General features: G+C 47.2%; 1 long non-coding RNA gene across 8 annotated transcripts; it reads left to right on the top strand.

Annotated features, from left to right (window-relative positions):
• The first annotated feature begins 390 nt into the window (after window positions 1-390).
• On the top strand, window positions 391-17,577 carry Gm36090. Of its 8 annotated transcripts, none has more exons than XR_375205.4 (6): window positions 391-617; window positions 7,222-7,476; window positions 8,519-8,640; window positions 12,646-12,860; window positions 14,686-14,897; window positions 15,893-17,577. It is a non-coding gene; the product is annotated as a predicted gene, 36090 (long non-coding RNA). The 8 variants fall into 8 exon arrangements; XR_003954087.1 differs by lacking the exon at window positions 391-617 and adding an exon at window positions 1,395-2,622; XR_001783538.1 differs by lacking the exon at window positions 15,893-17,577 and having other exon boundaries at window positions 7,309-7,476; window positions 14,686-15,090.
• Window positions 17,578-25,309: the final 7,732 nt, after the last annotated feature.

Here is a 25,309-nt window from a genome sequence, read left to right as displayed (position 1 = left end):
GCCTATCACTTCCTCTGCCTGGAATTCACTCTCACCAAAAAGCCACCAGCTTACATCTTCCCTATGTTCTGGGCTCAGCCCGATACAGTTTCCTCTAGAGCCCTTGGCAGATGGCTGCATGGAAAACAGAGCCACCCCCCCTTCCCCACTCAGCTTTCCCACCCTCCATGGCACTCCCCACCAGTGGCTACACTGTGCGTTTATGGACTCACTGTGAGTCGCCTCTCCCTTGTAGGTCATCAGGAATGCTTTGGGTTCTCTGGCATCTCCTTAAGCCTTTGCCAGGTGCATTGTGGTCATAAGCACTTGAGCAATATTTGTTGAATGGATAAATGGAATAACTCATTCTAAAAATAACTTTCATTGTACCCACTTCCTGGCTATCACGCTTTTCAGAACCAGTCCCTTAACCTTTAGAGCAGTTCTTCCAGGTGATTATTCTTGACTGCTCTGTGAACTGAAGACAAGGACGAGATTCAGAGAAACAGAGAGGTTGCATCCATTTCTCAGGGCCCAGACGGTGACACTAAGGATGAAGACCTAGCTCTGTTATCCTTCAGGCTTTATACCCTTCCTGTACTGGTTCCAATCCATAGCAAGAAACCACCCTTGAACAGGTAAGGATTCTCTGTGTGGATTCCCTGAGTGTAAACTTTGCTGACCCTCTGTTGCCATAAGGAAAACACTGGCCTGGTTAGTCTGATTTCACTTTTATTTTAAATGAGTTTAAACATTATATATGTATGAGTGTTTTACCTGTAGGTGTGTCTGTGCACCAAGTGCATGCTGGGTGCCCAAAGAGGCCAGGGAAGGATGTCAGATCCCCTGGGACTAGAGCTAATGGCAGTTGTGAGACATTAGCTCTGTGAGGTGAAGGGCTGGGAGTCAAACTGGAGTCTTCTCGAAGAACAGCCAGTGCTCTTAACCCCTGAGGTACCTCTCCAGTCTAATGAATTGTGTCAGTCTGGCTCTAGTCCTAGGCATAGCCTTTGCTCTGCAAGGCACAGACCTCCCCCAAGACACTGTCCTATCACAGGTCCCCTAATCCAGCTGACACGAGAGTCTTCTTTTGCAAAGGTCCCCAGAGGCTGTTTCATAGCTACAGTCAGATTATCCCTCGGTACAGAATCTCTGCTACATGCCACAGTGAAGTTTTTGTTTTGTTTTTTTTTTTCTCTAACCCTGAAGATCAGGATTAAGAAAGTAAAATTGTTTTTGCCAAAGATTGTAAATAGTTCTTTGTTTGTTTATTGGGCCAAATTTTCACCACTGAGACTCTGCATTTAGCTAGAGCTTCATTTTTATACCAAAGATTAACAGCAAATGAATTATAAAAAGGTTTCTATAGAAAATAGAAAAAAATAAAGTAAAAGGGCTTCAAACCTATGCAATAAGTATTTTCTTGTGGGTAAGTTTTTCCTCCCCATTTAATTCACTCATTAAACAAATATTTGTTGTATCCGTAACACTGCTGATACAAGAAGGGATGTTGAAACTGCAACATGCAAGACTGTTTTCTAGAGACTATGGCAACAATGTCTCCCTTCCATAATTCTTCTACAGTATAACCTAGCTATTCACCTTTTATGAGGTGCAACTGGGGCTACTGGGATGGCTCAGTGGATAAAGGTGCTGTTGCAAACCATGAAGATCTGAGTTCTATCCCCGGGACTCGCATGGCGAAACTCTTGCAAGTTGTCCTCTAACTGTCATCTCAATGGCACATGCTTGCACACACACCCTCACACATAAACGCACAGAGGAATAACTGCAAAAACATTTTTTAAAGAAAACATGTGGTTGGTTGTTTGTTTGATAAGTGAAATTGACTTCCCCATTCACTTGAACGCTGGTGGATCTTCCAACTGTTCCCACTCAGAGAATAGAGCAGTAGGTCTGGAGGTATAGCGCAGTGGTAAAGCACTTCCCTGGCATATTCAAGGCCACATGGTTGAGCCTTGACATTGGAAAAAAAAAATACCAAAAATCTAATTCATTGAGTATTCAAGACTTGATTGCTGGGGATTAGCAATCCATAGCTCTCTGACATAACCACATGTTAGAGTCATCACCTCATCAGCATCTATGGCCTCTTATTTACAAGAAGTGAGAAACCAACCAGGCATGGTGTAGCACAGCTTTAATCTCAGTACTTGGGATGCAGAGGCAGATAGAATTTGAGGCCAGCCTGGTCTACAGAGCAAGTTCCAGGACAGCCAGGACTACACGGAGAAACCCTGTCTTGAAAAACCAAAAGAGAAGAAGCATGAGACCAGCAGCATGGAGAACCTGGAAATGGAGATGTTCCGCTGGTCAGGGGCTACCACAGTTGAGTCGCTTGTTGGCGGAACTCTCTCTGGTCAAAGCTCCAACAGTAAAACCACGCAGCCATGGTGACGGAGTGCTGAGATTATTACAGGGAAATCATGAAAACCATCACTCATGGAAACCTAACTTCACCAAAGGAGTCCTTGAGACATACGGCCACCATGACAGGAAATCTATTGGATGAAACTGGAAAGAGAGAAGCCAGAAAAAGAAAGACCAAAGCTTTGTTCCTGTAGGCGGGCACCAGGAAGCATGGCTACTCTACTGATGGCTGTAAGGGTGGAATAGCCCCAGGTACAATTCTCATTAGAGCGAATGGGAAGTGTGAGGCAGATTCAGCCATTGCTTTGGCTCTAACATCTGTCATCGTAACTGGTAGCTACTTGTCATCCATATGGTCCCTCGGCTTAAGACAAGTGGGACCAATGTCATCTTGAGTTTCTCCTTTATTTTGATTGATTTATTTGGGTCTGAGGACAGAGACATTGGTTTTAAGGAAGAAGGTAACTTGGAGAAATAAAACATCAAGTCGTTTGAAGGGATGAGATGATGGGTAAAGGCATCCAGCCATGCAAACGTGAGGGCCAGAGTTCTGATCCTCTGCATTCCTGTGAATGCTGGCCCTTGTGTCTCTAATCTCTAGAGATGGAGACAGAGGCTCCTAGGGCAAGCTGGCCAGCTAAACTAGACATATTGGCAAGCTCTGGGCTCAAGCAAGAGACCCTGCTTCAATATTCAAGGTGGGCAAGAGTTGAGGAAAATGAACATGTATCCCTAGACAGACATGCACCTGCACACACACATAGACTCATGCACACATAGACACTAATACACATACAACGTACATTATACACATGTTAGTAACTCAATGAAATTTCAGTAAATCGAATAAAGTAAATGAATAAACTCTCTGAAATAATGTCTCTTATTTAACTGAGTCCAGCCCATAGCATCATGGAGAATCAGGAAACTGGTGGGTGATTGCTAGGAAGAACAAGACCGCCTTCAGTAACTTCTGTGGTGAAAACCGTTTCTGAGTCTGGGATAGCAAAGGTACCAAAGATACCAACACTCTAATTCTGAGCCTCAGGAAAGTGAGAGACTATGCTGAATCTGACTTGGGGCCTTAGACACTACATCACCCTCAACAGAAATAATCAATGCTGGAAGATATAGCTTAAAGAGTCAAAAGAGGCTAATTCAGATGGACATCATTTTAACAAACTATAGTTAATCACCATGCTCTGGGGTGGTTCATTGTACAGCCATAAACACTGTCTTAGTCAGGGTTTCTATTCCTGCACAAACATCATGACCAAGAAACAAGTTGGGGAGGAAAGGGTTTATTCGGCTTACACTTCCACACTGCTGTTCATCATCAAGGAAGTCAGGACTGGAACTCAAGCAGGTCAGGAAGCAGGAGCTGATACAGAGGCCATGGAGGGATGTTCTTTACTGGCTTGCCTCTCCTGGCTTGCTCAGCCTGCTCTCTTATAAAACCCAAGACTACCAGCCCAGGGATGGTCCCACCCACAAGGGGCCTTTCCCCCTTGATCACTAATTGAGAAAATGCCTTACAGCTGGATCTCATGGAGGCATTTCCTCAACTGAAGCTCCTTTCTCTGTGGTAACTCCAGCTGTGTCAAGTTGACACAAAACTAGCCAGTACAAACACCATAGAGATAAACCATATGAGATCTCTGTTCCCATGGACCACAGGCCTGTAGAGATCAGCAGATAAATTATAGTGAGAGCCCCCATCGCCAACAAATGCCATAAAGAAAGCAGTCTGAGTCATGTGCGTGTAAGCTGAAGGTGAGAAATCCAGGAAAGGCTCTCTGAGAGAGTGACGTTTAATCTGAGCTCCGAATTGTCACACAGACATCTAGGGAGGGCCTGTGAGTTATAGAGAAAAGGTTAAAACAAGTCCAAACACTTCCAGCCAGAAACGAGGAGCCCTGGGTGCAGAGGCAGACAGAAAACTTGCATGGCTGGGACAGAGGGGACAGAGATAAAATCAAAAAGGGGGGGGGGAGAGAAAGAAGGAGAGAGGGAGAGAGGAGCAGGAGAAGGGAAGGGAGAAGGAGGAGAGGGAGGGGAGAGTAGGGGAAGGGGGGACAAGGTTATGTTCGACCCTGAAGACTGTATTGAACCATATGGGATACCTTCTATATGCAATGGGGAATCATAGGCTAGTTTCAATTGGGAAGTGAGGTTACAAAATTATCCAGTTTGTAATTTTTGAAAATTATATGGTTGCTCTAAAGAATAAATTACAAGAGAGAAGCTGTAAAAACTGGAGAATTGTAAGGTTGATTTTTTGTTTTGTTTTGTTTTGTTTTGTTTACTGTTGTCTTGGCAAAGGATTGGTACTAATGACCTCTTTTATTGGCCAAAGGAACAAACAGGAAGCCTTTGGTCCTAGTCAGTCTGTTACATCTAGAAGACAGATCTGACTGACTGGACTGCACCCTGAGGTGAAGTTACACGGATGTGGTTACCTCCTTGTGTGTGTTACCAGTGTACCAGCCTATCCTGCTACCCTTTCCTGTAATGGGGAGGCTGGGGACACACAGAACTTCCGAAAAAGCCACAGCCCTGACAAAAGGAAGCATGCTGGGGACGGGAGAGATCTCCTGTCCCTGAGAGTGATGTGGGAGTGTTGAAATGCAACAGTATTAAATGTACAGTGATTTCGGAAGTGAAGGCTGAGGACTAGAGGGTGCGGTTTGTAGATTGTTTGCCTAGCATGCAGGGGGCCTTGGGTTTCACCCCTAGCACCACACAAACCAGGTGTGGTAACCCTCACCTGCAGACTTGGCAGGAGGGTTTGAACTTCAAGGTCATCCTTTCCTTAGTTACTTAGAGAGCTGGAGGCCAACCAGGGATATATGAGACATTGCCAGAGGGAGGGAGGGAGGGAGGGAGGGAGGGAGGGAGGGAGTGAGAAGAGAAGGAGAGAGAGAGGGGAAGGGACAGAGGGTGGGAAGAAGGGAGGAAGGAAAAGAGAGGGAGGGAAGGAGAGAGGGAGACCCAGAGGGAGAGGTGGAGGAAAGGAGTGGGGGGCGGGGGGAGAAGGGAGGGAGGGGAGGCAGAAGAGAGAAACGGTGTCTCTCCTTTGCTTGGCTGAAGGAGGTTTTTGCTTCAACTAACAGAGCTTAGTACAAGTAGCTTAGTACAGAGCAGTACAAGTAAATGATGGAGCTTTCTCACAAAAGCTCAGAAAGGGCGGTTTCTGCTCTTTTCACCAGAGCTCTTGGAACCTGAGCCTGCCTGGAGTTAGTCTAAAGAAGCCTCAGTCCTAGACCTAAGAGGCTAGTTCACTCACACCCTACCAGCTCTTCGTGCCCAGGACATATTTGTGTGTGTGTTGATTTCTGGGTTTGTCTCCATGGGAGTCTGACATAATAGACAGCCTCAGGCACCTACCTCAACCGCTGCACTTCTGAGCACACATTCCTTAGTGCTATGACTTGAGGTCTTTCCCTCCAAAGTTCAGTCACAACCCATTAGCAATGAGATGATGTGGAGTGGCCAAGCCAGCTCTGAGACTGAGGCAGGTTTAATTTTTTACCAATCTGCTTTTATACCATTTTAACTACATGCAAGTATTAAAGTCAGCTCTAGGTTGTGAAACAAGCAAGGCACAAAGTCCTGTGATCACTCCCTTGAGGTCTCTGTTTTTAAGGGCTTATCAGGATGGCCAAAATATCTGAGCCTACTTTCCTGTCCTAGCCTCAAATCAGATTCTTGCCTGAAGCCTAGTTCTTTGGTCCACCCAAAACTAGATTCCTGCCTGAGCTTACTTCCTTGCCATGGTCTAATGTCAGGTTCCTGCATGAAGCCCATTTCCTTGTCCTTGGCCAATGTCAGACTGCTGCCAAGCAACCCCCAAAGCTATCCACAGTCGAGCTGTAAAAGATGTTAGATTAGTCCAGCAAGATGGCTCCTCTGGGAAAGGAACTTGCTCCACAGGCGTCGAGACCTGATTTCCATCCTCAGAATCCAGGTAAAGGCAGAAGAGGACCAACTTCACAAGCCTGCCTTGACTGTGGCACAAACCACATACATACATCACACTCATGCAGTAATGGGAACCAAGACTTTTTAAGATGTGTAAGTCGTAAAAGTAACTTTCATTGTCCTTGCTGGTGAATGAGCTTGCCCCATTCTAGTTCTTTCTAATCTTTGCCTGGCTGGTCACCTCATCTCTTCTGACTCAAACTCTTCTCCAAGCTGACTGATACAGTCTAGCTTCTCTGAGTTTCTGACTTAATTGCTCTGCTTGGCCTCTTTCTAACTGGCAATCTGTTCTAATCTTCTGGTTCTTTCTCATTCTCTGGCTTGTTCTATCTTTACCTGCGTCTGAAATGCTCTCTTTCTGCAACTTGTCTCTGTACCACTGCCCCAGTAAGACTGCCTGCCTCTTCTTTCTTCTGTCTGCTCTCTTAAGTAGTTTCCCTTTCCTCTCTCAGTTGGGCAGATCCTAGTCTGTCAAATCTTTCCCTGATTCATCACTTTGTCTGCCACTCAATTAGACAACACTTTCAAACATGGATGCTTCCTTCTACAAACTTGCGGGAAGTGGGTGTGGCCGTAGGCCCCGTGAAACCCACTTGTTTACTGCCTTGCCCGAGCATGAGCATGCGCAGTGAGGTTGCATGCGTGGGCTGCCTGCCAGGCTGGACAGTTCCTAATGATCCAGACCTGTCAGCCTATCAGTGACCGACCTGAGCTAGTGCCTGGCTACAAACTAACTTTACTTTGTTGTTTGGGATTAGAGGTATGCACTAAAGGTGTGTCTGTATTCCAGCCAGGAAGATTAAAGGTGTGTGCTGGGGGCTGAGCCATGCTACAGCAAGAAAAACAGCTTTTTTTTTTTCCTTTTTCCAGTAAATAACACGATCTTGGGGTTCATGGTGTGTTCAGATATCCCGCAACAGCAAGTCATTCAGACGATCAGTGCTGCTCTCTTAGCAGGGGACACTCCTCAAGCAGGACTGGATTAATCCATGGGAGCGAGCAGCTGAGCCGTGAGAAGCCAGAAAGCCTGATGTGGTCCACCCCTTTCCCTGGAATCACTCCTTTCCATGTGGGCTGAATGCCCACGTGCAGCTGTCTGATCTCAGGATTTCTATCATCCAGAGTGTGAGTCAAGATAACACTCTTTCTTTATAAACTCCCCACTCTCAGTGTAAACTAACACACACACACACACACACACACACATACACACAGAGCCTCATTTTGGGCAGTAGCAACAAGTACCCTGCAGAAAAGCTGGGCATCATCAGCTCTCTGAAGCTGAGGTTGTTCATGGCTCACAGCTCTGCCCATGGAACACAGGCTGTATGTCCTAGTGAGGGTTGCCCACCTCCAAATAAAGATGTGAAAAAAAAAATCACAGAAAGGAAGTATTAAAGCACCTCCATTTTATTGGGAACAGAGGCATAATGTGTAAAGACCAGCTGTTGTGTGACCAACCATAAGGTGACAAGCAGGAACAGGGAATCATTGTGAGCTGGACATCACTGGGTCCTATCAAGAAAGATGCCAAATGAGGATCGCGTGTGCCAGACTGCTTCATACACAAGACAATTAGACTCTCTACTTACTTAAGCCATGGTCAGGTTTTCCATGGCTCGATGCTTTCCGAGGTCATGTAGAGAGTTACCAGTTCCCTAAGCCTGCTGTCACAAAATTCCATAAACAGGGAAATTTAAACAATAGGAACTTACTCTCCTTCACTTTCCTTTGGAGAGTCAAGACCAAGATGTGGCAGAGCTGGTTCCTTCAGATGTCTGTGAGGAGTCTTGTTTCTTGTCTCTCCCCCACCCACCACCACCTATTTCCTGGTGGCTTGCTGACAAACATTGCTATCTCTGGATGTAAAGGTCCATCACCACCCCCACCACCCCCATCCCCCATCTCTGGCTGCATCCTCACCGCTGCCCTCCCTGGATGCATGTCAGCCTCGAGTCCTCTTTGTATAAGGGCTCCATTCTGATTGGACTAAAGCCCACTCCGGAACTACAATTCCACCTGATTCCCTCCCCCATAAACATCGCTTTGAATAAGGTATCATTCTGAGCTCCTGAAGTTCAAAATGAAAGCCAGGGACGGGGAGGCTACCATTCAAGCCATAACGGAAACCACTGTTGTGTGTGCTCAGTTCAAATCGTTTCCGCAGATTCTCTGGAAGCTCCAGCGGGGTTGGCCCAGCTCCTGGCTTCCTCTCCTGGCAACAGCCTCAGGTCTTTTTGATGAATTGAATGAGAAGTGGAGCCCTCAGGTCCAGTCCTGATCCTGCAGGTAAGGTGTGTGTGACTTGCCTCAGTCTCTACCTCTTGCCAAACAGCTTGCCAAACAGCATCACTCATCACAGAACCAGCAATTACATTTAAATGGCTGCTTTCTCCAATGGCCTGAGGGCTCTCATAGAACAGGGCTTGAGCTAGTGAGTTCACCTCCTGCTATGGCTCCCAAGCCTAGGGACTCAGGAAACAAACCCAAGGAGTCTCTAACCCACACTGGTGTGTGCCCTCTGTGTACTAGAGACACAGATGTTGGCCTCTAGGAGTTTGCCACCCTGGGTGGGGACAAACACAGACCGAATAAGATTCTATGCTCCTTGTAGGGGGAGGGACCAAAAGGCAGTGAAGTGAAGCACTCACCAGAAAGTCAGGCAGGGCTTTCTGGGGAGCTGAGCTGGGAATTATCCCAGCAGCTCAGAGAATGTAAACACTTGGAGATCAGAGGGCTTTCTGACATTTTGAGATGAAGCAGAAAAAAAAAGTCATGGAAGGAGAGATGGGGCCAGGGGCTGGGGCGGAGGGGGTGGGGGGCACGGGGTGGGAGGCACGGGGTCAGGGGAGAAGGTGGGTGATGAAGGAGCTTGGTTCTGATGCACTCCTCAGATAGAATCAGAGGAATGTCAACAGGCTGTGTGGTTAGTGATAGGATAGGAGCTGCTGAGGCGGTGGCTGTGGGATAGAGAAAAAAAAAATACTGGAATGAGATGCTAGGGATATGTCCTATATTCAATGGTTTGGGGTTTGTTTTTTTTTAAGATTTATTTATTATTTATTATATGTAAGTACACTGTAGCTGTCTTCAGACACTCCAGAAGAGGGAGTCAGATCTCTTTATGGATGGTTGTGAGCCACCATGTGGTTGCTGGGATTTGAACTCCGGACCTTCGGAAGAGCAGTCGGGTGCTCTTACCTGCTGAGCCATCTCACCAGCCGGGTTTGGGTTTTTTAGTTGTTGTTATTTGCTTTTTGAAATCTCCCCCCTCCCCCAGAGTCTCATTTTATAGCCCAAGCTGCACTTATTCTCATCATCATCCTTCTCCAGCCTGCTGAGTGTTGGGATTACTAGCACGTGCCAGTCATAACTGGCTGGATGGCTCAATTGGAGATGTTGAAGAACAAGCACCCTTTTGCTTGGTTCTGAAAAGCATCCCTCCTCCTGTGCCTAGGGTCAAGGCTCAGCTAGGGGCTGCAGCTGTTGGAGAGCTAGTGAACACCCAGGTCTAATAACAAAGGAAGACTCAAGGTCCTAAAGCCTGAAGTCTAAAGGAAGGAGAAACCAACGTGCTCACCTCCAGGGCTCCGGAGAGCACAGTGGACCTTTGAGTCACTGGGCAAACGTGAATCCTACCGAGGACCTGGTGTTAGGGATGGAGCCATAATTAAGACATAAGCCCTGCCCCTGAGACTTGATGGAGAATGTTGGTTTGAAGGGTTTTTCAGGAACCCTAGGGCAGGTGAAGGAGATGAGAGATGAAGGAGGCTATTCCACCTGCCTTGGGAATGAACACGCAGAGGAAATAGCACCTGAACTCACTGGGTATGTGGAGAGATATTGAGAGACATGCAGCGAGGGGAAATATTCTCCACCTAGCCTGGAAGAAAAAGGGGGAGGGGGAGGGAGAAGGAAGAAGAAGAAGAGGAGGAGGAGGAAGAGAAGGAGGAGGAGGAGGAAAAAGAATGATGATGTTGGAGTCCATGCCCAGTGAATTCAGTAACCCATGATAGAAGTGTGGAGTCAGCAGAAAGAAGGCCTCTGACCACCTGTTGAGGTTCAAGCAAATGGTCCCGAATAGATCCAGCCGTCTTCATTTATACAGAATTTCAGAGCATTCAAACATATGCCATTTCAAATTTTCCTTTAATCATTATCCAAGAATATCCACAAGTACTTATTAAATTTCATTTTAAGTTCCCTTATTTCTCTGAGGTCAGTGATTAACCTTTACCCATATCTAAGCAGTATAGTGTTACAATCCAAACGATTATGTCATATCTAAGCACACCCGAGTATTACAACCCAAATGATTTAAATATTGTATTGCAAGCCAAATTATCATATCTAGTCAGGCACATCTAAGTTTACACAGGCCGGCAGCACACATGCAGCTTCAAAATAAAAGACAATCCGAATCCATGCATAAACTTTTATCAGAAATATAACCTTGGTATTTTATCACCATCTGATTCAATATGCTCACAGTATGTTTTAAGTTGTCTTCAGGCCATTTTCTGTTTTAGTTTTACAGTATGGTCCTGCTCTATACAGCTTTTCCATAAAGAATAGAAGCTAACAATTAGCATTTTCTATCAACACACCATTTCTTTTTTTGGGTAAGCCCTCATCTAAAAGCAAAAACGAGTCTATTCAACTTATATTTCTTTTAAGAGCGTAATCAGTTTTACTTACTAACGTGTCCCTAGCATGAACTCTTCATTGCTGACCTTTAGGCCCTATCTTCAGGTCTTATCTCTTTAGGCCCGATCTTCTCCTAGTAAGTTTTGAACTTTCCCTCACTACAATGTTTTGGCATGTTTAGGTCCTCAGAAGAAGCACCTGACATTTCCCAGCCACCTCCTTTTTCCTCATGTACTCAGGTCAATTTTTGAGACCATCCAATAAGGAGTCTTTTGTAAAGGTCTTGATCAGCCATGTCTTCTTCACTTAACCTTTTTTTAAGTAATTATTTTATTTACATCCCAAATATTGTCCCACTCCCTGTTCCCCCTCCTAGTGTTCTTCACCTTCTCCACTTCTCCTTTCAGAGGGTGCTTCCCCCACCACCACCCCAGGCATCCCCCTTCCCTGGGGCATCAAGTGTCTACAGGACTAGGCACACAGACAAGGCAGCCCTCTGCTACATATTTGCTGGGGGCCTTGGACCAGCCTGTGTATGCGCTTTGGTTGGTGGCTTAGTCTCTGGGAGCTCCCAGGGGTCCAGGTTAGTTGACACTGTTAATCTTTTAAGTAAGCAGGAATCGTGGTCCCATCTCCTTAGGGTTGGCACAGTCATCCCTGATATCGTTCCCACTGGTCCTTGCGAAGTGGGAGGTCCTACATTGTTACTTTTTTTTTTTTTTTTTTACGAAGTAGCAGACAGTACAATACATTCATGAGGTATATTGAGAATACAGAGGCTAACAGCCCTGCAAGCCTTGTGACTCAGCACGGCTGGTAGACTGTGCTGTTGTTAGCTGGGAGGATCTCAAAGCTTACTGGTACCTCTCTTGCCTTTCCATTCCCCCTCCCTCAGAGCCAATAACCATGTTTTGTGCTTACTAGGCTGCACTTTCCTTCACAGTTTAACCACATGGATATTTATCCCTGAACAATATTCAACACACATATTCTTATTCTTGGGGTCGTTGCTCCCTCTGCCACTCCCGACTCTCCTTGAGTGTGCCTTGTTTTCTTTCTAGTTAGTATTTTTGACAGTGAACTCAGGCTTCTTCCAGCTTTGACTGTGTGTAAATTCCTCCAAGGCTCGTTTCTGCTCTTTTTGGGACACCCGGCTTCCCCAGGATCTCTTTAAAAGAAAGGAGCATTTCAAGGCTTCCTGGATATGCCTATGTTTTGCTCCAGAGTTCTCAACCCACAGGACAGCCAGCCAACTTGAGTTCAAAGCCATAGGGAATGGGGCACGCCCAGATCCTGGATGCTGAGTCTCTGCCTTGTGTGCCCTGAGAAGTCCTGCCAGCTAGGCCACTCCTGCCCCAGTACAAGGCTCTCCGGGACATAGAGCTATACAGCTAAGACCTTAAGTTGCTCTTGCCCAGACTCCCAAAATGGGTAAGCAAGCCCTCCTCAGAATCCTGCCTCCGATCTTCCCTCTGTGTGACTTTAAGAAGTGACTGGAATACTCTCATAGCTCATTTTTCTTCTGTGGCATAGGGGTAGGATAAAAGAAGCCTGTGCTGACTCAGCACTTGCCAGTAAAAGTTATTTTTCAGGAGAGATGGGAGCAGGATAAAAAGAGATGGTTTTAATCCTCTACTTCCCCTGTAGCAGGTGCTTGCTCATGAAGCTTACACAGAACTCATGTGACCACGAAGCCAAGGTGGCCGAGAGAAGGCAGCTTCCTGGAATCTCAGCCTTCCACCAGGCCAGGAGCCAGTCTGCTGCTTCTGTCTGCCTGTACCAAGCATCTCCCTCAGAGGGAGGAGCCATGGCCCCAGAAGATGCTAAGCACTAAAGGAGGCCATATGCTTCTACCTTACCAGGTGAGGGGTGATGGAGGAAGAGGCGGCTCAGGTCAAACACTGACCATCGACCTAATGACCACCACTCCAGGGCTCTGCTGGAAAGAAGAGCCCTAGACAGGATGCCTAAAGTGGGGAGGCGGGGCTGGAGAGACAGCTCTGTGGGTAACAGCCCTTGCTGCACTGAACAAGGACCCTGGTCTATATGGTAAGTTCCGAGCCAGCCAAAGTTACATGGCTGGGCTGGAGAGATGGCTCAACAGTTAAGAGCACTGGCTGCTCTTCCAGAAGACCTGGGTTCAATCCCTTAGCACTCACATATTGGCTTACAACCATCTGTAACTCCAGATCCAGGGAATCCAATGCCCTCTTCTGACCGACTCAGGAACCAGACATGCAGAAATACAAGCAGGCAAAACACCACACACAGAAAATGATAATTGAAAAAGTACACTACATGCAATTTTATATACTACATTTACTTGATACTGACTATAAACGACTAAGTTACTGGCTTTTGTACTTATTATATGATTGATAGATAGATAGATAGATAGATAGATAGATAGATAGATAGATAGATATGATATGATATGATATGATATGATATGATATATAAATAAACAAATACATAAATCCAAGCCAGGTATACTATGCATTCACAAAAGCTCAGCCCAAGAGGAGCAGATCAGAGACAGGATCATGCCCAAGACTATTGGCCATCAGAATGATAAAAATAAATAAATAAGTAAACTCCAGGTCCAGTGAGTGACCTTGTCTCATGGGAGTAGACAGAGAGTGATGTAACCAAACAGTTGATATTCTCCTCTAGTCTCCTTGGTGCACTCACAGGTAAGCATGCCTGCAAGAACCTGCACACACAGACACAGACACACAGACACACAGACACACAGACAAAGACACACACACACACTAGGGAGGAAGAGAAAACTAAGTCCTTACCCCCCACACGCTAGAGCTGGGGCTGGGTAATATTTGTTTGGAGGACGGGAAAGTGGGAACAGAAGAGAATCAATCTTTCTTACACCTAACCTTTGTCCTCTTTCTGTCTGTCTTCTTTCTTTTTCTCTTTTAAATTTTTATTTATTAATTTTCTTACTGTATCCCTTTCACATTTGCTTTTATGTAGCTCAGGCTGGCCTGGGATTTATTATGTAGCCGGGGATGGCCTTGAACCTCTGATCCTTGCCTTCACCTGTCATGTGCTCTTCTGTCACATCTGACAGAACTTTTGATTATAAATTCAAAGTGTGCACAGGACTGCAATAAAAATTAAAGATATTTAAATAAAAAAATTTAGGAGACCAATTGACCTGCGCATTTGAAAACTATCTCAGCACAAGGCTCTCCATGGACTCTCTGGGTGGGATCAATACACACTACTTTTTATTGTGCATGGCGGTACAGGCCTATGGTGCTAGCACGTAGGAGGCAGAGGCAGGAGGATCATGAGTTTGAAGTCAGTCTAGGCCACATCGCAAGGCTCTGTCCCAGAAAACAAACAATCAGACAAAAATAAATAAATTTACACGTAACAACAGTAAGCTAAGTCACAGCATGAACTGTGGGTGGAGAACTTGTCTGGCTCAAGACCCTGATCAACAGCTGGTGCTAGATAATAATAATAATAATAATAATAATAATAACAAAAACATGAAATTCTAGTAAACTGTCAAATAATTCCAAATGGGATCTGGTAATATTTTTTTTTAAAGAGTGACAAAAAGGCTGTGAGTATTCTTATTTAACCTTTTTTTTTTTAAGCTTTATTTAATTTATTTGGTATGTTGAGTGCTTTGTCTGCATGTTTATCTGTGCACTACAGGTTTTCCGATGCCCGTGGAGGTCAGAAGAGGGTACCGGACCAATGGAATTCAGGTGGCTGTGGTGAGCGCTGTGGGTTGTGAGAACTGAACCTGGGTCCTCTGTAAGAAGGACAAGAGCTCATGACTGCTTATCTTCTCTCTGGCCCCTCATTTTACCTTCACGGGGTCTTGCGTGGCCCAGCCTCACCTCTGAGCTGCTGCTCAGAGAAGGGTGAGTTTGAACTCCCGATCTTCCTTCCTCTGCCTCCCAAGTGATGAGAACTGCCACTCCAGGTTTTTGCAGAGCTGAGGACTAAAGTTGGTGCACCAGAGATGGTGGTTTCTCTGCTTAGCCCTGGCTGTCCTGGAACTCCCACTGTGAACCAGGGCTGGCCTCAAACTCACAGAGATCTGCCTGCCTCTGCCCCCAGAGTGCTAGGATTAAAGGCGTGCGCCACCACTGCTGGTAAAAAAGAAAAACAAAACCCAAACCCTTGTTTCTTCCCGCATACCCTCTCAGTAAGTTTATCTTCTCCTTGTGGCTTCAGAGCCCTGAGCAGAGCAGGGTTTATCAACCCCACATCACAGAGGAAACATAAAAGGCCCATTCACCCTGAGAGCAGACGGCTCAGCACAGTGCCCTGGGGCGGGCTACGGCTGCAACATACTGCGGGTTGTTTCACGAGAGTCTGGGGGGCATGAACATAAAATGGGTCTTTAGGGCAATGTATCTACGTTACTACACGGCTGCAAAGGTTATCATGTCCCAAACCACCATAAAAGAGAGCCCAAGGTAGCCTTGATTTCTTGATTTCTTTGTTCTGTTGCTGTTTTGTAACTCAGGATTAAAGCATCCACCCCTGTTTCACCACATTCCGTCTGGGAGACGGGGTTAGAACTGAGATAAAAGGGGGGGGGGGGAGCCTTTGCTCACACCCCCCTCCACTTTTAATATTTACTATTATTTTGTGTGTGCGTGTGCGTGTGTGTGCGTGTGCGTGTGTGTGCGTGTGTGTGTGCATGTGTGTGTGTGTGTGTTCGTGTGCATGTGAGTGCACGTCCTCTGACCCCTGTGGAGGACAGAGATACCAGACTCCCCTGGAGCCATAGTTACAGACATCTGTGATTTGCCTGATGTGGGAACTGAACCGGGGAGTTTTGGAACTGGGACAGCCCCATTGCTGCTCATCCTCCCTGTGCCTCGATGCTTTGCCCTCACCTTCACAGTGGTGGAGAGACTTCAAAGAATGAAACAAGATGGCGTGACCCCGGGCCCTTTGAAACTGAGCCAGACCTGGAATCCAGCCCCTGCCTGCTTTCTTCTGCACTGAAGAATAAGGACCTTCTAAGCCTTGTGTATCCGCTCTTCCTTAGCCTGGGATCGGGGGTTCAAGACCATTCTCGCCCACTACACAGCATGTGTGGAGCTGGGCTGGTCACGTGAGAACCCTGCCTTAATTAATTAATTAATTAATTAATGAGTTTTGGAAACTTTCTCTTGGCCTTCCATGTGTTTTGGTATCAGGTTTCACCTGGTATTATTTGTTAGTGAGAGTTTCACATCTAATTGCTGTCCCACCCCCAGGGCTGGGTATGGGACTCCTGCATCCATCCACAGCTACCTAGCTCCTCTTTGCCCTGTGACCTGCACCACTCTCTTCATAGCAGCTACCACAACTGGAAACACGTACCTTACCTTCACGGATGTTCTTGCCCCCGCTAAGCCATCAGCTCCTGGACCACAGGGGCAGGAGACTGGGTCCTGTGGTCACTGCTGTGACCCAGTGCCTGGGACACACAGGATATGCTCACCTGAAACATGACCACTGACTACCCGTTGCTGCCCCCCCCTCCCCCACCCCCACCCCGGTACCGGTATGATCTCAAAGTCTTGACTGGACTGGATTGTAAAGTTTTCTGGGGTCTTCACAACCAATGAGGCAGGTGCCTTCACCCTCACTTCCATTTTACAGAAATGGTGGATCAGTGGTTTGGCTGCCTCTGCCATCAAGCCTGAGTGTGTGTGTATGCGTGCGCGTGCATGTGCATGTGTGTCTCTCAGATGGGTGCCCCCGCACTGTCTTGTCTGTGCTTCCAGCCCTCACGAGTACACTCTTCCTAAGAAAGGATCCTAGGTGTGTGAGTGGACGAATCCGTGTCTACCTAACACCCACACCTGGATGCTCCTTAGGTGCCTTGGTCTCAAGGTCACAGACATCCTCCTCGACCACACCCTTGATTGCTCAGGCCAGAAAAGTCAACCATCACCCTCTGTCTTTTCTGTCCCTCGCCACCACGTGCCATCTACCAACTACCATCTATGTGCCATCTACTAGGAAAGCACCCCTAACTGTTCTCTGGTGAGCCAAGAATACTGTCTTCTTCCAGCTAATCAGTTGCCATGACCACTGCTGCCTGGGTGCCTCCCCCCACCCCCTTCATTCACTCTTGTCTTAGGGTTTCACTGTTGGGAACAGACAGCATGACCAAGGCAACTCTTTTTTTTTAAGACCTATTTATTATTATACATAAGTACACTATAGCTGACTTCAGACGCACCAGAAGAGGGCATCAGATCTTACTACGGATGGTTGTGAACCACCATGTGGTTGCTGGGATTTGAACTCAGAACCTTTGGAAGAGCAGTCAGTGCTCTAACCCGCTGAGCCATCTCTCCAGCCCCCCAAGGCAACTCTTATAAATTATGACAACATTTAATTGGGGCTGGCTTACAGGTTCAGAGGTTCAGTCCACTATCATCAAGGCAGGAACATAGTAGAATCCAGGCAGACATGGTGCAGGAGGAGCTGAGAGTTCTACATCTTCATCTGAAGGCTGGCTTTCAGGCAGCTAGGATGAGGGTCTTAAAGCCCACACCCACACTGACACACCTACACCAACGAGACCACACCCACTCCAACAGGACCACACCTTCTAATAGTGCCACTCCCTGAGCCAAGCTTATACAAACCATAGCAACTCCCAAGGGTCCTGACTCTTCCCCTGGTCTTAGGATAGCACCCCAAACCCTCAGCTTGCCCCACAGCTCAGTCCATCGCTTACAAGACTTGGGGCGTCCTGCCTCATCTCCCCACTTGAACCCACGTCTCTTACTTGAATCATCCTTGTGTTGTTTTGGCTCTCATCCACCACACTTGGTAACTCTCACTCACGCCTCAGAGCTCAGCTGAAACTTCTCTTTCTGGGGTCAGCCTTCCCAACTGCCACTATTGCCACCTGCACCCAAGCCAGGTCTCCTGTGGAATCTGCACCATAGCTGCATGCCCGTTCACCAGCAGTCAGCATGTTCATTGCCAACCACATGTTCAACATCTATAAGAACAAGCACTTCGTGAGAGAGGAAACTGTGTCTGGATCGTCTGCTACAAGTACTGATGATGTAATGCTTATGCTAATTATTCATATTAGCCTGCATTTTAGAAACTTGGTTTCTCAGCAAAAGAGAGGAAAAATAAGCTAGGGAGCTGCATCCGGTGCTAGAAGGCTTTCCTGACATGTGTAAAGTGTGGAAATCTATCCTCAGAATTGAAAAATAGTAAGACAGAAAGAAGAAAGAAGAGACAGAGGCAGGGAGGACAGAGGCAGGGAGGATAGAGGGAGGGAGGGTCCAAAACTAGCAGGCATCCAAAGAAACGTTTCATGTCATGGGGAAAAGTACCGGTAGACTGTGAGGGTACAGTTCCTTCTACTGCCACCAGAGGGCAGGCTTTTCAAGGCCTGGACCAAGTGAGGTTATCCTATAAGCAAAAGGCTGCAAGCATTCTCCCCAGAGAAGTCTGGAATCCATATTCAGAAGAGAGAATGTAGCATGCCTGATGTGTTGGGGAGGGGTCCCTTGACCTACTTCCAGGAAGTGACATAATAGAAAATAAACGTATTCATGTCTTTAGTGCAATAGACAACACATTGAGAAAATGCTAAGAGCTGAAGTGTGGGTTTTCAGAGTGGGAGCTTTGGCCTGCAGTATTCAGAGCACATCAGATCATAATCAACACAGACCTTTAGGATGCCCAAGCCTGTGAACTTCCTGAGGCCTATAACATGACATCAATGCTTTACAAAAAAGGAAACTGCTTCTGACAGGTGTGTCTTGCTCATCTTCCAGCTTGCATGAGAGACTAAGCCCAGGTTACAGCTATGGCAGGCTACCTCTCCACTCCTTCCTCCCGTCCCATCGCCACCTGGTAGTCCTTGCCTTCTGTTCTGAAGAACCCCCGGTTAAGACAGACCTAGCATTGGACACTTGCACCACAGCTGGAGAGTGAGCTCTCAGTCATCCTGTCTTCCTTCCACCAAAGGACAAAGACCTGGGTCTGTCAAATAGGTCTGGACTCTTCCTTCATCAGCTACTACGGACTGATGTGCATCTCCGTGCCCCTAAAAGGACATGGTGGAGTCCTGATCTATAGGACATCAATCAGAATGTGACCTTATTTAGAGAAAAGCATGTTACTGAACTAATCACATTACAATGAAATCATTACAGTGGACCCTAGTCGTATTCTTATACTGAGAGACAGACAAGGCACCTCTGTGAAGACACGGTTTATGTGGCTATGAGTCAGCAGACTTCGAAAAGCTAGGAGAGATTCCTGGAACACAGCTTTCCCTTACAATATGACAACTTTAACCGCCAACTTAATACAAACTAGAATCTCCTGGGGAGTCTTAATAAGAGATTTTCTACACTGGGTTGGCTGGTGGCCATGTCTGAAGAAGATTCTTTTGAGTTAATTATGTAAGAAGACCCCGCCCACTGTGGGCAGCACCATTCCCTAGGCAGGGAATCCCGGACTGTGAAAGAATGGAGAAAATCAAGCTCAGCACAAGCAGACAAACATGTGGCATGCATGCATTAATGCTGCTCCATTCTTGAGTGTGGCTGTGACTAGCTGCTACAAGATCCTGCGTCTCTTCTCACTCTGGCTTGCCCTACAGTGGTGAGCTTTAGCCTGGAGCTATACAATAAAATAAACCCTTTTGTCAGGGTATTTTTTATCACAGAGACAGAAATGAAACCAGTCGTGTGCAGGAAGGCACATGACTGTCTCAGCGTCTTCATCTAGGACTTTTGTGATCCAGAATCATTGGAGAACAAATTCCAATTGTTTAAGCCACTCCATTAATAGTACTTTGTCGTGGCAGCCCCAAGAAGTTTGTATACCAGCTTTGTTATGTCACCATGCCTCCACATATGCCTCTGTAAAATGGGAGCATTTACTCTTTGTAAAGCCTGCTGTGTGGTCAGTGAGGCTCTGGGTGAACTATTGTTCCCTTCTCCTTTAGAATACAGGAGAAGCCAAGTGCAGTCCCAGCCACTGGGGATGCTGAAACAAAAGCATTTCCTGAGCCCAGGAGTTTAAGCCCCGTCTGCATTGGAGAGACTTGAACCCTCTCCCTCGTTTAAGATTTTATTGACTTTATGTATATGAGTACACTGTAAATGTCTTCAGAAGAGGGCATCTGATCCTATTACAGATGGTTGTGAGCCACTGTGTAGTTGCTGGGAATTGAACTCAGGGCCTCTGGAAGAGCAGTCAGTGCTCTTAACCACTAAGCCATGTCTCCAGCCAGAGACTCTACCTCTTTTAAAAAAACAAACACTGGGATGAAACCAGAGTCCAAGCCAGGAATCAGGAATCATGAGGTAGTGGCGGCACTTGGGCAGTGGAGAGAGGAAGATCCGAAGTTCAAAAGGAGTCTCTGCTTCATGGTGAGTTCCAGGCCTGCGTGAGCTCAGTCTGCAGGTAGGAAAGGGGGAAGTGCCACCGTCTGTCTCAGAGAGGCACCTAGACCAACACTGGACATCACTGATGCTCAGAACTGGATGCCAGAAACTCCACCTTTGTCAACATGGGAAGGGCACAGATGGAGGACACAGGTGAGGATGAGACCTGGGGCTAACATTCTGGCTGCAACCCCAACACTGCAGCTAGCGCTGAGCAGAAAATAGGTGCTTATGCATGCATTTACAGCATGTGTATGAGTGTGAGAGAGAGTGTGTGCATGCTTGTGTGTGTGCGCTCACAAAAATAAAAGAGCATGTGCATTTAAGACAATGCTAGGGGAAAATGATTTTAAAAAGAAAAGAGCCACCCAGGAACTAAGGAGATGACTCTGGATAAAGTGCTTACTGTACAGGCATCAGAACTCAGGTTTGGACTCTCAGCACCCATGTAAAAGCATTGTGTGGGGTGTGTGCCTAGAGCCCAGGACCAGGAGTCAGCAGCAGACAGATCCCTGGGGCGTGCTGGCCTGCAACCTAGCTAGCCTAATTAGTGATCTTCCGGGTCAGTGAGGGCTCCAGTCTCTTTCCTGTTGCTGTGATGAAAGCACTCCGACCAAAGCCACTGAAGGAAGGAAAGCATTTATTTGGCTTTCACTTCCAGATTACAGCCAATCATTGAAGGAGTTTAGGGAAGGTGCTTGAAGCAGAAACCATGAAGGAACAAACTTGCTAAGTTGCTCAAAGGCTCATGTTCAGCTAGCTTTATTATATACCCCACGACCATCCGCCTAAGGACAGTACTGCCCGCAGTGGACCGGGCTCTCTGCCATCAACTAATAAGACAATCCTCTGTAGGTATACCCACAGAGCAATCTGATCTGGGCAATCCTGCAATTGAGAATCCCTTCCCAGATGACTCTAGACTGTGTCAAGTTTACAAAGCTAACTAGGACAGTGAGGGACTGTCTAAAAAGATAATGTGGAGAGGTGATTTTAAAAAAAAACATCCTGATTTCAGTGTCTGGTATCCACTTGCACCTGCATGGAGGAGGGCTGTACACACCAATGAGGAGTGCATGTACACTCACATGTATGGGGACACACACACACCTGCAGCATATGGTTCTTATTCCCATGGTGTGTTGAATACATGGATAAGACAACGTGAACCAAGTGAACTCTGGAGTGATCACCTGGAAAAAGTAGAAAATGGGGTCTGGATTGAAGGATGGTTTGAGAAGGAGATGGAAAAGGGCTGGACCTTGCAGAAGACAGCCACAGCACAGGCCTAGGGCCTTGTACTTCTGCATCTATGTCAGCACAGATGTCAAGGCCTCCACAAGAGAAAGGAATGTGTGACTATCATGCTCTTAGCCTGGACCCTGTATGCCTGGCAGATCAGTCTAGGACCTAGACCATCCCAGAAATGAGCAACTGTGGCCCTTGGAGCTGACATGGGAGAATCCAGAACTAGATCATAAAGACTTGGTAGCATGGCAGATCCCCTGTGCAGGGTCTCTGTTCCCATCAGTAAGGAAGGAGTGGGTGATGGCTCTGATGATGTCAGGAAGATAGCTGTGATCATGTCTGGGGCTCGCCTCCTGCCTGGCTGTCGCAGTGTATAGCTTCACAGGTCACAAGACCACTTCCTCATCCCAGACTGGAGAGCTTCACTTGATACCTGAGTGACAGCATGCAGGTGTGTACTGTGTATCTGGTTAGACTCCATCTCTCTTCCCAGACCTTCCCCTTCAGCCACTCCCAGCCTTAGTCTGTGTTCTGCTCCCCTAAACCCATTTTCCCCAAAAGTGGTCTTCCTTCTCTCTGCAACCTCCATATGCGAATATCTCACAGAGTCCGGAGTTGGCCTTGATGACGAATCTGGTCATGGGTTCCTGCGTGGACTCTAGGGGGCGTGTCCAGGCAGAAGGCAGCTGGTGAGCTGCAGGGATGCACTGTTTGCTCTCTCTCATGGATGTTTGCAAAATGAAATTCTGAAGAGCCCCCGCTTTCAGAGGAGAGAAAACACTCTGTCTCCTTCAATTTGGCTGTCTCCCTGGGGTAATGGAACATTGCGATGAAAGCCTCAAACCTTCTTCATGCTTCTTTACATCCTGCCTCTAGCTGCAGCTCAAAAAACTAAATAAAGACAGCTGACGAGCCTGCTCAGGGAATAGGAGAAAAGAGGCTTGCCACAAAGGCTGAACTGCCACAGTCTCCGATCCGCAGAGACAAGAACAACACGGACACCAAGGCGGGTTCACGCAGCAGCTTTTTCACTTCCAGCTCTCTCCCCCAGCAGCTTCTTCCCCCTGTCCTTCTTGCAGCAAGCGCCATTCTCCTATATTCGCAGCAACTGACCTCATCTCGCTCCACACCACCTCATCCAATCAGAATCACACATGCTCCAGGCACGAGCTCAGGTCAGTCACAGATAGGCTGACAGATCCGGGTCACGAGGAATATTCATGCTTTTTCACTGCGCATGCTTGGGCAAGGCAGTAAACATATGGGGTTCACCGGGCCTGGCAATGGGCCAGAGTGCCATCTTGGCCCATGCGGCCGCACCCGCTTCCCGCATCTCCCCCTTTTTGTTTTAGTAGTAGCTCTGGGATCAGCATCTGTCTTAGGTTGCCCCCATCTGTGCCACATCCTTACCTGTTATGGGAGTGACAAACTCACTTTCGCCATCCTGTCTTAGGTTGGTATGCGCACGTGAGGGTCTTACCTGTCATTGATTACTGATTCAGCATGTTGAGCCAACATTGGGGGGATGTTCCTGCTTCCAAGGCTGCCATAGCCTGCACTAAGCATATCAGCCCTGTGCCACCTTCGCATACGTGCCATCCACCAAAGCATTCCTACACACACAACAGTCAACAGGAACGCTCAAAAGGCCATCCCTCCCCAATTTTTTAAGAATCCCACAGTTCCCTGGATGATCTCCAGCCATTGCTTTGCAGTTGCAATCTCCACACAGGTGTTGTTCATGGCAACAATCGATGCTCGCAATTCCTTCATCTTTGTGTCGAGATCATGACTCCAATTTCCTAGCAGCATCGCACCAATTGCACGCAACAGATTTGCAGCTCTGGAAAATTCTGATACTGAACAGAGGTTACACACATTCCTGCCATATGAGTAATACAGGAAGCAAATACTAACTGCTCCAAAATATTCATCTGTTCCTGCAACCAATCCACTCTTTGATTAACCATAAGGATACCAGCTTTCAAATTTGTATTTCAGTGGAGCCAAAGCCCCAATTTCCTCTTTTCAGTCCACTTGAAGGGAAGCTAGCATGGTGACTAGGCAAAAGCAAAATTTGAGCAATTCTATCTCCCGGGGAAATGGCAGACATCTCTCTGGGGGAGGAAACCATGATCTTAACCTCTCCCTTATAGTCAGGATCAATGACACCAGGATGGATAATTAACCCCTTAATGGCTGCTGAACTACGTCCTAATAAGAGGCCAACTGTGTTTTTAGGCAAAGGACCCTTAAAGTCTGAAGCAATCATCTGCACACCCATTTCTGGGGTTAATATGAGTCTGGTGGTGGCGCAGATATCCAGTCCTGCACTTCCTGTTGTAGCTCTTCTGGGGACGCCCGTAGACGATTGCGCCGAGAAATGTGTTGAAGGTTCGGCCATGGTGTGGGAGTCTGCTGCATGGCCCCATATATTTGTGGGCCCTGAGGCTGGGGGCCCCGCACTCCGTTTTTTGGCCTAGCGCCTGTGGAGTGAGAAGTTAGGGGGTGACCATCTACATCCCACTTGGATTGACATTCTCTGGCCCAATGATTTCCTTTGCAACAGCGAGGACATAACTTGGGCTGCCGCACGCCTGTCTGAATCTCCTGTCTTCCTTTATTAGGATAGTCTCACTTGAAATGACCTGGCTGCCCGCAAGAAAAGCATCCCCCCTGCCGTCCACCCTGACGAGGAGTCTGCCTTTGAGCCTGAACTATAGCTGCCGCTAACCCCTGGTTGGTCAGTGGAGTGTCCACCACATCTCGGCAAACCTTTAGCCATACATCCAGTGGTTTGCTCCTATAAGGGTGTATGGCGTCTCTGCAGGGCTTAATGACCTGCTCATAGGCTAATTGCTTGACCAGTGGCATTGCAGCATCAACATCCGGAAATACTCTCCCGGATGTCTCCACTAGTCGTGCTAGGAAGTCTGCAAACTTCTCATTGGGTACCTGTATCACCTTAGACAAGCTGGCCCCAAGGTCTCCAGTGCCTGATAGCATCTTCCAAGCTCTAAGAGCACAGTTATTAATCTGCTCATAAACCTGTATAGGATAACCTGTTTGACTGTTGGCAAAATTCCCTTGCCCCATTAACATGTTTATATTCCAGGCTGCATTGGGAAGTCCAGGGGCAGCATTAGCCACAGCCTGCTCAATGGCATGCTCAATATAAGCAGTCTTCCATGTTAAATAACCTCCTCCCAAAAGAACGGCTTTGCAGAGGTTCTGCCAATCAAAAGATATCATACAGTACCGCTGTAGGGACTCAAGCTGAGTTACAGTAAAGGCAGCCTGGACCCCATAAGTCGAAACTGACTCCTTCAATCTTTGTACAACCTTCCAATCCAGGGGTTCATGATACCGTTGCCCCTGTTGGTCCTGAAATACTGGGAAGGCCCCCGCAAATGGCAGGCACATTTTTCCAGACGTTTACATGAAGACTACGCTTTCCCCTTTTGTCTCCCTCATCTTTATAGGGGAGAGGAGAAGGCAATGGAGGGGCTGATGGTTCGGGCGACCTACTGTGCCTCAAACTCCAGCGGAACATCCGACTATAGACATCACTGTCACCATCAGTCCCGTCGCTGTCACTAGTAGGCCCTTCAGAGCTAGATTCCTTTTTCTCTTTCTTATCTTTGTTT

Source organism: Mus musculus, chromosome 2 (genome assembly GCF_000001635.26).
Source record: "Mus musculus strain C57BL/6J chromosome 2, GRCm38.p6 C57BL/6J".
In the NCBI taxonomy this organism is placed as follows: Eukaryota; Metazoa; Chordata; class Mammalia; order Rodentia; family Muridae; genus Mus; species Mus musculus.
Note: the sequence above shows the minus strand (reverse complement) of the source record. Positions and strands in the feature narration are given on the sequence as shown.